Consider the following 17,368-nt stretch of genomic DNA (forward strand, 5'->3'; position numbering starts at 1 on the left):
ACGCTCCCCATCCAACCTGACAGAGCTTGAGAGGATCTGCAGAGAAGAATGGGAGAAACTCCCTGAATACAGTTGTGCCACGCTTGTAGTGTCATATCCAAGAAGACTTGAGGCTGTAATCGCTGCCAATGGTGCTTCAACAAAGTACTGAGTAAAGGGTCTGAATACTTATGTAAATGTAAAAAAATTCTACATACCTGTTTTTGCTTTGTCATTATGGGGTATTGTGTGTAGATTGATGAGGAAGAAACAAGGTTCATGAAATCAATAACTTGCTAGTAACAGATTACATTCATATTCTGACTATCTCTGAATCTCACTTAGATAATACATTTGATGATACAGTGGTAGCAATACATGGTTATAACATACCAATGGGGGTGGTGTTGTGGTCTATATTCAGAGAAACATTCCTGTAAAGCTTAGAGAGGATTTCATGTTAAATGTTGAAGTAATATGGCTACAGGTTCACCTACCTCACATAAAGCCCATTCTTGTGGGAAGTTGCTAGAGACTACCAAGTGCTAACAGTTTTTATCTGGATAATATGTGTGAAATGGCTTAATAATGTATGTGCTATCAACAGAGAGGTATATTTTCTAGGTGACCTAAATATTGACTGGCTTTCGTCAAGCTGCCCACTCTAGAAAAAGCTTGTAACCAGTGTCTGCAACCTGGTTCAGGTTATCAGTCAACCTACCAGGGTATTTACAAACAGCACATTCATTAAATCATCCACATGTATTGATCACATCTTTACTAATGCTGCAGAAATCTGCTTTAAAGCAGTATCCAAATCCATTGGATGTAGTGATCACAATATAGTAGCCATATCTAGGAAGACCAAAGTTCCAAAGGCTGGGCCTAATATAGTGTACAAGAGGTCAAACAATACGTTTTGTAGTGATTCCTATGTTGATGATTTAAAAAATATTTGCTGGTCTGTGGTGTGTAATGAGTAGCAACCAGACACTGCACTTGACATATTTATGAAATTGCTTATTCCAGTTACTAATAAGCATGCACCCATTATTGAAAATTACTGTAACAACTGTTAAATCCCTGTGGATGGATGAGGAATTTAAAAATTGTATGGTTGAGAGGGATGAGGCAAATGGAATGGCAAATAAGTCTAGCTGAACAACCGATTGGCAAACATACTGCAAATTGAGAAATCATGTGACTAAACTGAATAAAAAGAAGAAGAAACTATACTTTGAAACAAAGATAAAGTATATAAAGAATGATAGTAAAAAGCTTTGGATCACCTTAAATGAAATATTGGGCAAAAATACAATCCAAGCTCCATCATTTATTGAATCAGATGGCTCATTCATCACAAAACACACTGACATTGTCAACTACTTAAAAACATTTATTGGCAAGATTTGCAAATTTAGGCATGACATGCCAGCAACACATCCAATTATAACTGACCAAATTATGAAAGACAGGCATTGTAATTTTGGATTACGTAAAGTGAGTGTGGAAGAGCATAATTTTTTGTGGGGGCTATCAACAATGACAAGCCACCTGGGTCTAACAACTTGAATGGAAAATTACTGAGGATAAATGCAAGCTTTTGATCATCTTTACACCGTTTTTAGGTTTGCAGAATAATCATGGCCTGTTGTGTGTTACACAACAACGCTATGAAGCGTGGTGTTCCACTTCCACTTCAGCCACCACACCAGGATGTGCGCCCTGACCCATTGCTGGGACCAGACAATCGACTTGGCGTGGAAGTCAGACAACAAATAATTTCTCGTTTTTGATTTGTTTTGTCCTTTAAATACCACAAATTAAACACATGAAATGATACAGGTTTCAGTGCACGTTCTTTATATTTTTAAATGTGTGTTTATGTCTTTTAGTGTTTCTGATATTGTGGCCAGAGTAGAAGCGATTTCAGAGACTTTGCGCAATCCGCTCCTGGTTATCCAAGACAGCATCGGAGATGACACGAGCAGTTGGACGGGACCTGGGGGCAGGTACAGAGGCAGGCCTACTGCAGGAAGGCAGAATGGTGTCAGGTTCCTCTTCACAGAGGGGTTGCCTGGATTGGAGATCTGTAAATAACAAAAACGATACTGAAAGTAAAACAGTCACACTGATTTTTTTTTTTTATAGATGTTTCAGTTTGTTCAATATAGGCCTACTGCAAAAGCAATAGGATTTCAAACTGAATAAACTAGGAATTCAGGTGAGGACTCATTCACAGTCACATAGGCCCACATTTGGTTTGACAAACTGGTGTAAAATTCCTTTCCAATGGTTTCACCCTTGCTTTCAGTTAAATTATGGCATGAAATTGTATAAATTCAGAAAGACTTGCTTAACGTCTGATTCACTGGTGGGAGATGGCCTTGGAGGATATGAAGCTGTTGATATAGGGCCCTGGTCAGTGTCCAGTTGCTCCGCTGATGGCACACCTGAGAGTGCCGTCTCACCAATAATGGCCCCGATGCGCTGGTCAATCTCAGATAACTCAGGGCCTGCATGCCCCCCTCCAGTGGTCAGCATATGTCTCTTATGTTTGGCAATGGATTTGTTGGTCTCTGATTTTAAGTCAAACCATTTATTTTTTACATCTTCAATTGAGCGATGTAGTCCAGAAACAGAGTTCACGGAATCCGTGATCTCCTTCCATGCCTCCGTTTTGTTGGTGGCTTTAAAACCACTGGAAACACTACTAAATATTATGCCTCGTTTGGCATTTACCTGTTGCAGTAGAATTTCTATTTCATAATTACTGAAGTTACTTTTTCGTTTGGTGATCGGTGGACCACCACCATCTGTGCGTCTTTTGGACATTCTCCAACTTTTCTTGCACACGGCCCTGAAGTGTCATGTCCTTATATGGGAATTTGCGGGGCGTTTTCTTATGCTAATTAGGAACAACTGGCACACGCATTCAATTACGAAGACGTGGGATTCATCAATCCCAAGAACACAGGTGCGAACAATTCTGTTGTTTAAGAACATGTCATGAATCCAACATAGACTTTTCTTAGGGAGTTTATTAAGAACAAAGTTTAGAAAATTCTTAGGTAGATATTGGTGAATGAGGCCCATTGACTTCAATACAAAACCTTCCGGAGGACGTCCTCCAGGCTATCAGACCTCTTGCATTATGAACTGACTGTCACGATCGTAGAAAGGAGCAGACCAAAGCGCAGCGTGTTGAGCGAACATCGTAGACTTTATTATTAAAGAAACCACGATAAAAACAATAAACCACGATCATGAAGTCCTCAGTGACACGACTGAAACGGGAAACAAAAACCCACAATTCCCACAGGAAAACATTCAGAATAAATATGGCTCCCAATCAGAGATAACGAGCCGACAGCTGACACTCGTTACCTCCGATTGGGAGTCATAGACCAAACCTAGAAATACAACCAACAGAAAGGCAAACCTAGAAATACAAAACCAAAACCCAACAAAACAAAATACACCCTAAATGAAAATAACAACCCTGGCTCAACAATCAGAGTCCCTGAGCCAGAGTGTTGCAGTACCCCCTAAAGGTGCGCACTCGGGCACCAGCATACAGTCTCGGGAGGGTCTGGGTGGGCGTCTGTCCACGGTGGCGGTTCTGGCCCTGGTCGTGGTCCCCACCCCACCTTAGTCACCACCCGCTTCCCTAGCCTCCTCCACATGACCACCTCCAACTACTCCCACCTGGATTTAGGGCAGCACCGGGCTAAGGGACAGCACCTGGCTGGACGGCTCATGGCAGGCTGAAGGATCTGGCTGCTCATGGCTGGCTGGACGGATCTGGCTGCTCATGGCTGGCCGACGGATCTGGCTGCTCATGGCTGGCCGACGGATCTGGCTGCTCGTGGCTGGCACGGACGGATCTGGCTGCTCATGGCTGGCGGAAGGCTCTGGCTGATCCTGTCTGGCAGAAGGCTCTGGCTGATCCTGTCTGGCAGAAGGCTCTGGCTGATCCTGTCTGGCAGGAGGCTCTGGCTGATCCTGTCTGGCGGAAGGCTCTGGCTGATCCTGTCTGCGCGGAAGGCTCTAGCGGCTCTGGTCTGGCGGACGGCTCCTGATGGCTCATGGCGGCAGACGGGCGGCTTTGCAGGCTTTGGGCAGACGGGCAGTTCAGGCCCCCGTTGGGCAGACGGCAGACTCTGGCCATCTGAGGCGCACCGTAGACTTGGTGCGGGTGGCCGAACAGGCCTGACCGGGCTGGCGACGCGCACCGTAGTCTTGCGCGGGTGGCCGGAACAGGCCGGACCGGGCTGGCGACAGCGCACCGTAGACTTGGTCGCGGGTGGCAGGAACAGGCCGGGTCGGGCTGGCGACGCGCACCGTAGTCTTGGTGCGGGTGGCGGAACAGGCCGACCGGGCTGGCGGACGCGCACCGTAGTCTTGGTGCGGGTGGCAGGAACAGGCCGGGTCGGGCTGGCGACGCGCACCGTAGACTTGGTGCGGGTGGCAGGAACAGGCCGGACCGGGCTGGCGACGCGCACCGTAGTCTTGTGCGGGTGGCAGGAACAGGCCGGGTCGGGCTGGCGACGCGCACCGTAGACTTGGTGCGGGTGGCAGGAACAGGCCGGACCCGGGCTGGCGACGCGCACCGTAGTCTTGGTGCGGGTGGCAGGAACAGGCCGGGTCGGGCTGGCGACGCGCACCGTAGTCTTGGTGCGGGTGGCAGGAACAGGCCGGACCGGGCTGTGGAGACGGACAGGAGGCCTGGAGTGAACAGCGGCCACCACCCGTCCTGGCTGAATGCCTACCCTCACACACTCTGTGTGAGGCATCAGCACAGGACGTACAGGGCGGTGTACCCCTGGCCTGGTGGCCTCCTGGATACTCCCCTTTTCTCCTCCGTCAGCCCCGTCGTCCATGCCGTGTGCCCCCTAAAAATTTTCTGGGGTTGACTCACGACCCTCCGACGATGGCCCTGCTGCCGCCGTTGCTCCTCTCTCGCCAGGGCCTTGATCCTTCCCCAAGGTCCCTTGCCTCCGAGCATGTCCTCCCAGGACCACGATGTGCCCACCTGGGCCATCGCCAGCCTCTCCATCTCCCTTGCCCGGCGCCTCCTCCCATGTCCAGTCTCCTTGCTCCTGGACACGCTGCTTGGTCTTTCTTTGGTGGGTTTTTCTGTCACGATCGTAGAAAGGAGCAGACCAAAGCGCAGCGTGTTGAGCTGAACATCGTAGACTTTATTATTAAAGAAACCACGATAAAAACAATAAACCACGATCATGAAGTCCTCAGTGACACGACTGAAACGGAAACAAAACCCACAATTCCCACAGGAAAACATTCAGAATAAATATGGCTCCCAATCAGAGATAACGAGCCGACAGCTGACACTCGTTACCTCCGATTGGGAGTCATAGACCAAACCTAGAAATACAACCAACAGAAAGGCAAACCTAGAAATACAAAACCAAAACCCAACAAAACAAAATACACCCTAAATGAAAATAACAACCCTGGCTCAACAATCAGAGTCCCTGGAGCCAGAGTGTTACACTGACATGTTGTCCACCCAATCAAAGGATCAGATAATTAATCTAGTACTGAAAGCATAAGCTACAGCTAGCTAGCACTGCAGTGTATAAAATGTGGTGAGTAGTTGACTCAAAGAGAGAGAAAGACAATAGTTGAACAGTTTTGAACAAATTATTTTCTTCCAAAATGAAGGATAAGCAAGAGAGAAATGTAGATTGTCATTTCTTTCCACTTTCAGTTTCACTTACTTAGCTAGCAAATGCAGCTAGCTAGTTTAGTCTACTGAAACACCCTGCTCAAACAGAGAGATGTTATGTTAGCTAGCTGGATATTACTTTCCAACACAACACTGGAACTCTTCCAAGTCATGGTAAACTTTTGGTATTACTAATTTATTGCCACCGGGGCCCGCCGGTGTAACTGCTTACTGACTGTTCACTGTATCGTTACTGCATGATTGTAGCGGGTTTACTAACATGTTAGTTCTATTAGCTGTGCTGACTATGACGTTACTTTAGCTAATATGGTGACAACGATGTAGGCTGTGTGTAGCAGTTTGGCTGGGAAAGGCCAAACTGCTATATCAGCTAGATGCAGGCAAGAGTGTGCACTGTCTGTCACCTCAAATTTGTCTCTTGACCTGTGTTCTCTCAACCTGTGCACCTATGTTGTAAACTTAAATTCATAGCCTAGGTTGTAGCAACCTCATGATGGGTATAGGGAAAATTCAAGTATCATGTAGTAGCCTAAATCTATTGCTGTTACATTGAACTGGATGAATGGAATATGAATGAGAGTCATCCAATATGCTGTAATAGAAATAAGGCCATGCTCATGAAAATAAATCATCCTCCCTCATCTTAAACGGCACTGACCGCCACTGCCTCAGGCCCCTACTCTACTACCACATAGTGTTCCAATCATATCTATTGCATTATGGGATTGAACCCATAATATTAGCAGCATGTGTCAGTATTCCTATCTAGTGCACGACCAGCCAAAGCATGTCAAGACAGCCTCCTGCACTTTACAAACAACCCCTCTCAAATTCATAGAGTGAGCTCTCGATGCAAGCACTGACATCCAGAGATCCACCTGATAGTTTTAAACATATTTTGAAGCCATACATTGTTTGTTCACATTCTTGTTGTTTTCAAGAATCAATAGCTGCTTACCTTTAATTGCGCTACATCTGTGCAGGTCAGTGTGTGCCAGAGCCAGAGAGACAGAATCACAATGGACTCAAAAAGCGAATACTCCTATAAGAACATGCCATTGCGTTCTGTCTGAATCTTCCTCGCACTTGCAGGCGTTACATTAAGTAATGGAATCGCTTGTTGCATCTTTTGACTTTCAAACTTCTTTGACACGAGCATGTGTTGGCCTGATCCAGCGTGACAATGGGTAAGTGGCTAATGGGTAAATATCAATAATTGAAATGACCCAGTTCCCAGAGTCTACTTTAATAAAAGCTCAGTTGATTTTGATTTGGAGTCGATCAATCCATTTACCATGCCTGACACAAGTGGTGTTTTGAAGTAACTCAAAATAGCTAATCCACGTCCTTTTCTCCACGTCCTCTTCTCCGTCAGATTAGGATTGTGCTGCTGGGGTGCAGGTATAGTGGAAAGAGTGCAGTAGGGCACACCATCCTGGCCAGATTAAAATGTAACTATTCCTTCCCGAAGAGAGCCACTCTTTTACAGAGGAATGTAGAAGAGCAGTGGAGGATCACCTTGAGCTTCTCAGTGATAAAGTCTGGAGTCACACTATAGTGCTGTCCATCAATGGAGAATGTCTGGGAAAGGCAGGCATCGAGGAGTACATAAAGAGTGAAGGGGAGGCCCTCCAGTGGCTTGTTGAGAAATGTGGCAACAGGTATCACGTCTTCAACGTTCAACGGGTCCCAGAGCTTCTATGGAAAATAGACAACATGGTGGCAGGCAAAGATGGTAAACATTTTGAAATGGGTAGATTAGTTGTAAAGAAGACAGTAAAGATGAGGAAGAGAATGGAAAAGGTGAAGGAAGAGAGAAAGATCCTCAGGTCATTGAAAGGTAAGTCTCGAATTAAAGTCTCAAATTAAAATCAATGCACTGTGGTAGGCATGATGTAAAATACAAAAAAAAAAAAAAAAAGAACAGAAATGTTTATCTAGGGAAGTGTTTGTGTTTTGACCAGTCTCAATAACGAGAGGGGCCACTCCATATTAAAACTTTGCAAAAAAAGCTTCAATATTGATTAGATAAAACTGTACGTATGTATGGTTCTGTCCCAAAAGTGTTTTTAAAAAGGCAGTATGTGTGTAGTTTGTTACTTTCGGGTTTGTTTATCAGTTGATGCCACTTAAGTTCTTCACTTATTGAAAGTGCTGATTCGAAAACATTTCGGTAATTTCTTGAAAACACTGTGTCAGTGAGGTGAGTCATATGAAAATAAAAATAAAAGACTGACATGGTATAATTTTTGTTGTTGTTGCAATTGCAACATCACTAGCCCATTAAAATACAAGCTTACATAAACGTTCATTTGGCATGCCGCATAATCTCTGCCAATTATTAAAAATACATAGCCACTGATGATGCCATAGAGTTTTCCAGCCCATATCGCCTTGAATTGCAGCATTTGGCATACATTTACCAACTCCAAGATAAAATCTACAGGCACGGTTAAAAACAGAATTAACAGAATAGTAATAATTTCTGTGCCCCCATACTACTGCAGCATAAGTAATGATACGTAGCACTAATGAATCAAACAGTTTAGTAAAACATTGAAAATGTAGGCCACCCATGGCTTTACACTTTGCAATTATGGCACCAAGGGCTCAATTTGCGTAGTTAGATATGTACTTAAGACATATATATATATTTTAAAATCAACCTCAGATACTTGTACTCACTGACATCTAATGTGGCAGGACCACAGGTGAACATACAATGTGTTCTAGGCACTGATGAGTTCCTATAGTGTACTACCTTCATGTTGTCTACATGGATATTCAAAACAATATTTATATAGACCAATATAAAACAATATAGAAATGTTGTTGTATTTTTGGTGTATGTCAGCAGTAAAGTTTAAAAGTAATACAGTGCACTGCGCTATAACGTGCCCGCAATGCCTCTGTCCATGCTAAAGCAGGCTTTGTGGCAAATACAGTAGTATCTTTATATGACTGTCAAGTCCTCCCACATGTTTCTAGTTTGACCAGCTGTTTTCAGCAACTGCTATTTTTGAATTTGGTTGTCATATTGGCAGGTTTGCTAGCAGCAAACTATATATTTAGCTAGCTTCTAGCCTAGTGTTTGATATGCGATACGATCTCCTCGTATATTAACAGTAAGTGTTTACAAGTGTCCTGATGAGAAGGCAAACTTTTCTAGCTATGCCAGGCAAAATCGGGCATTATCAGCTCATTGTTATGGATGTATCCAAATAAATGTCAATAGAAAACAGCTACGTTGATCTTATTCTGGCTGCAGAGGTCGTGACTGTGTTAGCCATAGCTAGCTGGCTAACTAGCAAGCAAGGGATAAGAATTTTGCCACTGAACATGGCAACGGAACATAAAGAACTATTGGAACGAACGACTGGTTCGCGTTTCTAGCAACCAAAAGATGAGGAAGTGTGAATTCGCTTACAAAAATGAAAATATCGACTTAAAAAAAAGTATTTCTACCAGTAAATGTGTGCTTTCATATTGTTTACTTTGGCAACTGTGGTATAAGCGGGATAAACGCCTCCGTTCTGTACATTACCTTGGAAAAATGTACTACGCAAAGGGACTCGGCGGCTGCGTCATACACTATTTCAAAGGTAATGTACAGAATGTCGGCGTTTATCCCTTATATAAACCTGCCCATTACAACAGATCAAAGATTTTTGACCAAATTCGTAGTTACTGCATTTTGCCTTTGTAGGGCAGTATGGACCCTCCCCTTGAAAAAAAGTGTATGTTCCAGACAGTGCTCTCACAGGCACAGCCCAAGGCTGGTTACACTTCCATGGTACAGGCTAAAGAAAAGGAGAGGAGCTGTGAGACACACCTTCACAGCTCTCTGTCCTCCTCCCCAGACTCTCTAAAACAAGGTCATCAGAAACTCATTACCCTCCACAGCCGCCCCATGATACCTACCAGCAGAGTGGAGCTATCCCTCATTTTATATCACTCTTTATGGAACAGTATGATGACACAAGCAGAGGTAATCTGCACTAGTGACTCATCACTCAATCATGTAGTAACCAAAAAAGTGTTAAACAAATCAAAATATATTTTGTATATTTGAGATTCTTCAAATAGCCACCCTTTGCCTTGATGACAGCTTTGCACACTCTTGGCATTCTCTCAACCAGCTTCATGAGGTAGTCACCTGGAATGAATTTCAATTAACAGGTGTGCCTTCTTAAAAGTGAATTTGTGGAATTTCTTTCCTTCTTAATTCGTTTGAGCAGACCAAGTCCATATTATGGCAAGAACAGCTCAAATAAGCAACGAGAAACGACAGTCCATCATTACTTTAAGACATGAAGGTCAGTCAATATGGACAATTTCAAGTACTTTGAACGTTTCTTCAAGTGCAGTCGCAAAAACCATCAAGCGCTATGATGAAACTCGCTCTCATGAGGACCGCCACAGGAATGGAAGAGCCAGAGTTACCTCTGCTGCAGAGGATAAGTTCATTAGAGTTACCAGCCTCAGAAATTGCAAGCCAAATAAATGCTTCACAGAGTTCAAGTAACAGACACATCTCAACATCAACTGTTCAGAGGAGACTGTGTTAACCAGGCCTTCATAGTCGATTTGCTGCAAAGAAACCACTACTAAAGGTCACCAATAAGAAGAAGAGACTTGTTTGGGCCAAGAAACATGAGCAATGGACATTAGACCGGTGGAAATTTGTCCTTTGGTCTGGAGTCCAAATTTGATATTTTTGGTTCCAACCGCTGTGTCTTTGTGAGACACAGAGTGGGTGAACGGATGATCTCCACATGTGTATTTCCCACCGTAAAGCATGGAGGAGGTGGTGTTATGGTGTGGGGGTGCTTTGCTGGTGACACTGTCTGTGATTTATTTAGAATTCAAGGCACACCTAACCAGCATGGCTACCACAGCATTCTGCAGCGATATGCCATCCCATCTGGTTTGGGCTTAGTGGGACTATCATTTGTTTTTCAACAGGACGATGATCCAACACACCTTCAGGCTGTGTAAGGGCTATTTTACCAAGAAGGAGAGTGATGGAGTGCTGCATCAGATGACCTGGCCTCCACAACCCCCCAACCTCAACCAAATTGAGATGGTTTGGGATGAAGGAAAAGCAGCCAACAAGTGCTCAGCATATATGGGAACTCCTTCAAGACTGTTGGAAAAGATTTCCAGAGAATGCCAAGAGTGTGCAAAGCTGTCATCAAGGCAAAGGGTGGCTATTTGAAGAATCTCAAATATAAAATATATTTTGATTTGTTTAACACTTTTTTGGTTACTACATGATTCCATATGTGTTATTTCATAGTTTTGATGTCTTCACTATTATTCTACAATGTAGAAAGTAGTAAAAATAAAGAAAAACCTTTGAATGAGTAGGTGTTCTAAAACTTTTGAACGGTAGTGTACCTCCCAGACAGAACTGCATGATACTGTTAATTTCTACAGTATAATGCAATCAGACTTATATTGAAATCCTGTATTCAGTGGAAAACTAAAATGTCATTGCCTATTAGGTTTTATGGTCATGTATTTATGGAGTAATCAGGTTTTGTTTGTACAGTGGCCTGTAAGGACGAGGTGGTGGTGTGTGATAATATTCATAGAACTCTAATCTGAACTGTCTGTGCTGTCTAGATATCTGAAAAAGGAGAACGAGAGCAACACAAAAATAGATTGTGTGTACTGTCTTGTAAATATGTATATTTTATTTTGTATTTGGTGACTACTCTTTTTCATATGATTATTATTGCTATTGTTAACTGTAATGATGTAATGATGAATTGATTTTAATGGATAGAGGGAGAGATAAGGACAGAATGTTCCATGCTCATTCCTATTCGGTTTAACAGGAACAGCGATAAAGAGACAAATCCATGCAGGTGCAGGACAAACACTAACGGGGAGGAGGTGTGTGCGAGTGTGATAGAGATGGAGACGTGCAGAAATTGAGCTATCTGTTGCAGGCGTTGGAACCAAAATTATTTTCCAATCGTTTCGTTCTGACCAGAACCATTATTTTTTCTCATTCCCTTCCACTGTTCCGACCTGCAAAATAAAGTTAGGAACCGGTTAATATCCTTCCTTTCTGATCCTTTTTAAAACCCTACATTAGCTCTGCATTAAATTACTTCACCAATCCGTACGGATAGAGCAGTTTGCTATGGAGCATGCAAGCTATAGTTGTTTTATCCTAGGCAGCATATTTAGTTATTTTCCAGTTTTCTGTTCTGTCCCCTGAACCGATTCCAACCCATGATCTGTTGTGCATTTATCAGGAGTTGCCTGCCTTTCTGTCTTCATGAACATAAAGAAATGAGGTAAAATGTAGCCAGATAAAGAAGCAGGTATGAGACGTGTTGTCACGCCCTGACTCAGGGGACTCTTATATGTTGAGTCAGGGTGTGTATATTCTTTGTGGTGTTTTCTATGTGTTGATCTATTATGTGTAGATCTATGTTGGCCGGTGTGGTTCCCAATCAGAGGCAGCTGTAGCTCGTTGTCTCTGATTGGGGATCATACTTAGGCAGCCTATTGGCACTAGTGGGTTGTGGGATCTTGTTCCTTGTAAGGTATGTTGTGTGTGCTACCTTGGACTTCACGTTTCGTTTTGTTTATTGTTTTGTCGAGTGTTTATTGGTTTAATAAACATGTACGTATATCACGCTGTGCCTTGGTCTGTCCCGTCATTAAATGAACGTGACAGAAGATCCCACCAAACGAGGACCAAGCAGCGTGCCCAGGCGGAGCGAATGGCCATGTCACAGGTGGCCGATTTGTGGTCATGGGAAGAGATATTTGCGGGGAGAGGACCATGGGCTAAGGTAGATGCCCAGGCAGGAGAGGAGCAACGGCAACACGGAGGAGGCCGGTCGAGGAGGAAGCCCGAGAAGCAGCCCCAATAAAACATTTTGGGGGGGCACACGGTGTGGTTGGCGGAGCCTAGTGTCAGAGCAGAGCCAACTCCCCGTACTCACGCGAGGAAGCGTATGACTGGGCAGGCTCCGTGTTATGCGGAGCTACGTACTGTGTCGCCAGTGCGCCGGCACAATCCTGTACGTCCTGTGCTTGCACCACGCACGTACCGTGCGAAGATGGGCATCCAGCCAGGACGGGGTGTGCCGGCTCAACGCTCCTGGTCTCCAGTACGCCTCCTCGGTCCCGCATATCCTGCGCCAGTTCTACGAACTGTATCGCCAGTGCGCGTGCACTGCCCAGTGCGTCCTGTGCTGATGCCTCACACATACTGTGCGGAAGTAGACATTCAGCCAGGACGGGTGGTGCCAGCTCTCCGCTCCAGACCTCCAGTCTGCCTCCACAGTCCGGCCTGTTCCTGCTCCTCGCACCAAGCCAGTGGTGCGCGTCGCCAGCCCGGCTCGGCCTGTTCCTGCTCCTCGCACCAAGCTAGTGGTGCGCGTCGCCAGTCCGGCCCGGCCCGTTCCTGCTCCTCGCACCAAGCCAGTGGTGCGCGTCGCCAGTCCGGCCCGGCCTGTTCCTGCTCCTCGCACAAAGCCAGTGGTGCGCGTCGCCAGTCCGGCCCGGCCTTTTCCTGCTCCTCGCACCAAGCTGGTGGTGTGCGTCGCCAGTCTGGCCCGGCCTGTTCCTGCTCCTCGCACCAAGCCAGTGGTGCGCGTCGCCAGCCCGGCCCGGCCTGTTCCTGCTCCTCGCACCAAGCCAGTGGTGCACGTCGCCAGTCTGGCCCGGCCTGTTCCTGCTCCTCGCACCAAGCCAGTGGTGCGCGTCGCTAGTCCGGCCCGGCCCGTTCCATGTCCCTCGCACCAAGCCAGTGGTGCGTGTTCCTAGTCCGGTCCGGCCCGTGCCTGCGCCTCGCACCAGACCAGTGGTGCGTTTGTCCAGTCCGGCTCGGCCCGTGCCCGTTCCACTCCGGAGCCAGAGCAGTCCGCTCCACCGGTGCCTGATCCAGTTCCGGTCAGCTGTTCCACTCCGGAACCAGAGCAGTCCGCTCCACCGGTGCCTGATTCTGCTCCGGTCAGCGGCTCCACTCCGGAGCCAGAGCAGTCCGCTCCACCGGTGCCCAGTCCAGCTCCGGTCAGCGGCTCCAGTCCGGAGCCTGACGTCAGCCCCTCTCCAGGTTCGGGGTCTCTCATACCAGGGTCCAGACAGGGTCTGGTGTATCGTGGGAGGAAGGAGAGGGGAAGCAGCGCGCTGAGGTCCAGACAGGACCAGGGGCGTAATGGGGGGGAGGAGAGATTGTGGTCGTCACGCCCGGAGCCGGATCCGCCTCCGAGGCGGAATGCCCACCCGGACCCTTCCCTGTCATGTCAGGTTGGTGCGGTCGGAGTCCGCAACTTTGGGGGCTGTCACGCCCTGACTCAGGGGACTCTTATATGTTGAGTCAGGGTGTGTATATTCTTAGTGGTGTTTTCTATGTGTTGATCTATTATGTGTAGATCTATGTTGGCCGGTGTGGTCCCAATCAGAGGCAGCTGTAGCTCGTTGTCTCTGATTGGGGATCATACCTAGGCAGCCTATTGGCACTAGTGGGTTGTGGGATCTTGTTCCTTGTAAGGTATGTTGTGTGTACTACCTTGGACTTCACCTTTCATTTCGTTTATTGTTTTGTCAAGTGTTTATTGGTTTAATAAACATGTACGTATATCACGCTGCGCCTTGGTCTGTCCCGTCATTAAACGAACGTGACACGTGCTTAGAAAACTAGAAGAGAAGATAGAGATAGAAAGGGTGGACAGAGTGAGAGTGGAAGGGGAAACAGAGCAGGAACATGGGGTGATACATTCCTCTATGCCTTACATTGTGTTTGTGTATGGGCTTGCCCACAAGAGCCCTCACCCAGGCTATGACACAGACAAACTGGGCAGAATGTGATGATATTTTGTGTGGAGGAGCAAGGGAACTTATCAATGCACTGTGTTTGTGTGCATACGTGTGTGTGTGTGTGTGTGTGTGTGTGTGTGTGTGTGTGTTGTGTGTGTGTGTGTAGGCGTGGGAGTGATGGTGATGACGATATTTTATGTGTGTGTGAGGGGAGGGTGGGGGGGGTGAAGTTTTGTATTAGGGTTTGTTGGAAACGGACTAATTGACTTGAACATGTTTTAGTATGTTTATAACTACATAAGTGGCCTAGCAGTAGTGATTAACATGTTATGGGTTAGATGGAATGATCTAAGTGCAAATGTATTTGTGGCCGGAGGCAAAGTACATACAGTGCCTTGCAAAAGTATTCACCCCCCTTGGCGTTTTTCCTATTTTGTTGCATTACAATCTGTAATTTAAATGGATTTTTATTTGGATTTCATGTAATGGACATACACAAAATAGTCAAAATTGGTGAAGTGAAATGAAAAAAAGTGGTGTGTGCATATGTATTCACCCCCTTTGCTATGACGCCCCTAAATAAGATCTGGTGCAACCAATTACCTTCACATGATCTGTCACATGATCTCAGTATATATACACCTGTTCTGAAAGGCCCCAGAGTCTGCAACACCACTAAGCAAGGGGCACCACCAAGCAAGCGGCACCATGAAGACCAAGCTCTCCAAACAGGTCAGGGAGTACAGATCAGGGTTGGGTTATAAAAAAATATCAAAAACATTTAACATCCCACGGAGCACCATTAAATCCATTATTAAAAATGGAAAGAATATGGCACCACAACAAACCTGCCAAGAGAGGGCCGCCCACCAAAACTCACGGACCAGGCAAGGAGGGCATTAATCAGAGAGGCAACAAAGAGACCAAAGATAACCCTGAAGGAGCTGCAAAGCTCCACAGCGGAGATTGGAGTATCTGTCCATAGGACCACTTTAAGCCGTACACTCCACAGAGATGGGCTTTACGGAAGAGTGGCCAGAAAAAAGCCATTGCTTAAAGAAAAAAATAAGCAAACACGTTTCGTGTTCGCCAATAGCCATGTGGGAGACTCCCTAAACATATGGAAGAAGGTACTCTGGTCAGATGAGACTAAAATTGAGCTTTTTGGCCATCAAGGAAAACGTTATGTCTGGCGCAAACCCAACACCTCTCATCACCCCGAGAACACCATCCCCACAGTGAAGCATGGTGGTGGCAGCATCATGCTGGGGGGGATGTTTTTCATCGGCAGGGACTGGGAAACTGGTCAGAATTGAAGGAATGATGGGTGGCGCTAAATACAGGGAAATTCTTGAGGGAAACCTGTTTTAGTCTTCCAGAGATTTGAGACTGGGTCGGAGGTTCACCTTCCAGCAGGACAATGACCCTAAGCATACTGCTAAAGCAACACTCGAGTGGTTTAAGGGAAAACATTTAAATGTCTTGGAATGGCCTAGTCAAAGCCCAGACCTCAATCCAATTGAGAATCTGTGGTATGACTTAAAGATTGCTGTACACCAGCAGAACCCATCCAACTTGAAGGAGCTGGAGCAGTTTTGCCTTGAAGAATGGCCAAAAATCCCAGTGGCTAGATGTGCCAAGCTTATATAGACATATCCCAAGAGACTTGCAGCTGTAATTGCTGCACAAGGTGGCTCTACAAAATATTGACTTTGGGGGGGTGAATAGTTATGCACGCCCAAGTTTTCTGTTTTTATTTGGTCTTATTTCTTGTTTGTTTCACAATAAAACATATTTTGCATCTTCAAACTGGTAGGCATGTTGTGTAAATCAAATGATACAAACCTCCCAAAAATCAATTTTAATTCCAGGTTGTAAGGCAACAAAATAGGAAAATGCCTAGGGGGTGAATACTTTCGCAAGCCACTGTAGGGCACCTGTCTCTGAGACAGAATGTTTCCATAAGGGTGAGATAGGAGGCATATGATAGAGTTAATACTATAGATTGTGAACTATTGCCCTATAACAATGTCTTATAGCTTCACTGTTTTATATCATTATATTCTCTCTATGTTTTGCATCATGATATTCACTTGAGTATGAATGGGTCGCTTATTCTCAAATAGCTCTTTGTGTATGAGTCTGGATAATTAACAATAGACTGAGGCAAGGTGCAAGAATGTATACTCCCTACTGATAAGAAGACCGGGAGATGCGTGAAGGAGTACCAAAGGGTCTGGACTCGGGCTGGGACAATAACACCACATGCTTAGCCACAGAGGTTCATTGTACATCCTGGACAAAAACAGGGGGCGAAGTGAGGATGACATGGCGTGGGAACACCTCTTATAAAACCTGCAGCCTGAGGAGGAAGTCTGGGTACAAGCATGAGGAGGTGTATAGAGCCTTCATTTTTGTGGACCCCAGCAGAACAGTATCCCAAAGGTATAGATAGAGTCAGGCTAAGGGAGAGTGGGAATTATCATGTTATCAAACATCGGTTTTTGCCATATATGATTATGCATATCTTAACGCATGACTAATACTTCTCATAGTTTGTGTTTTCTTTTCAAGTATTTTGCTATCAGTCTCTTAGGAACCCGAAGGAGGAAGAGAAAGTAAAAAGCTCCAGCTGAAATGTCATTATCAGATGTATAAAAGGAGGGGGAATAAGAGTGTGCATTGTGTGATTATAAATCAGAGGCCATAAGTCTCGGAAGTGTAAACATACAATCAATTGAGAATATTAATCATGTTTTCTTTTCTGTTCATTTATAAGTAATTTCAAAGTTTATATAATGTTGAATAGTATTGAGTTACTATTCAAAAAGGAGGGTATGTTGGGTTCTAGCTTGAAATATACTTATTAATGTTACCAGACTAGAATTT

At 45.3% G+C, this 17,368-nt stretch overlaps 1 long non-coding RNA gene across 1 annotated transcript in view; it reads right to left on the reverse strand.

Annotated features, from left to right (window-relative positions):
• Positions 1 to 1,391: 1,391 nt before the first annotated feature.
• LOC121575323 overlaps positions 1,392 to 17,368 on the reverse strand; it is a 115,159-nt gene continuing 99,182 nt past the window's right edge. Inside the window, exon 3 of the long non-coding RNA XR_006002316.1 lies at positions 1,392 to 2,069. This is a non-coding gene — a long non-coding RNA (uncharacterized LOC121575323). The remainder of the gene's footprint in view (positions 2,070 to 17,368) is intronic.

The sequence above is a fragment of the Coregonus clupeaformis genome, chromosome 10 (assembly GCF_020615455.1).
Source record: "Coregonus clupeaformis isolate EN_2021a chromosome 10, ASM2061545v1, whole genome shotgun sequence".
Taxonomy (NCBI): Eukaryota; Metazoa; Chordata; class Actinopteri; order Salmoniformes; family Salmonidae; genus Coregonus; species Coregonus clupeaformis.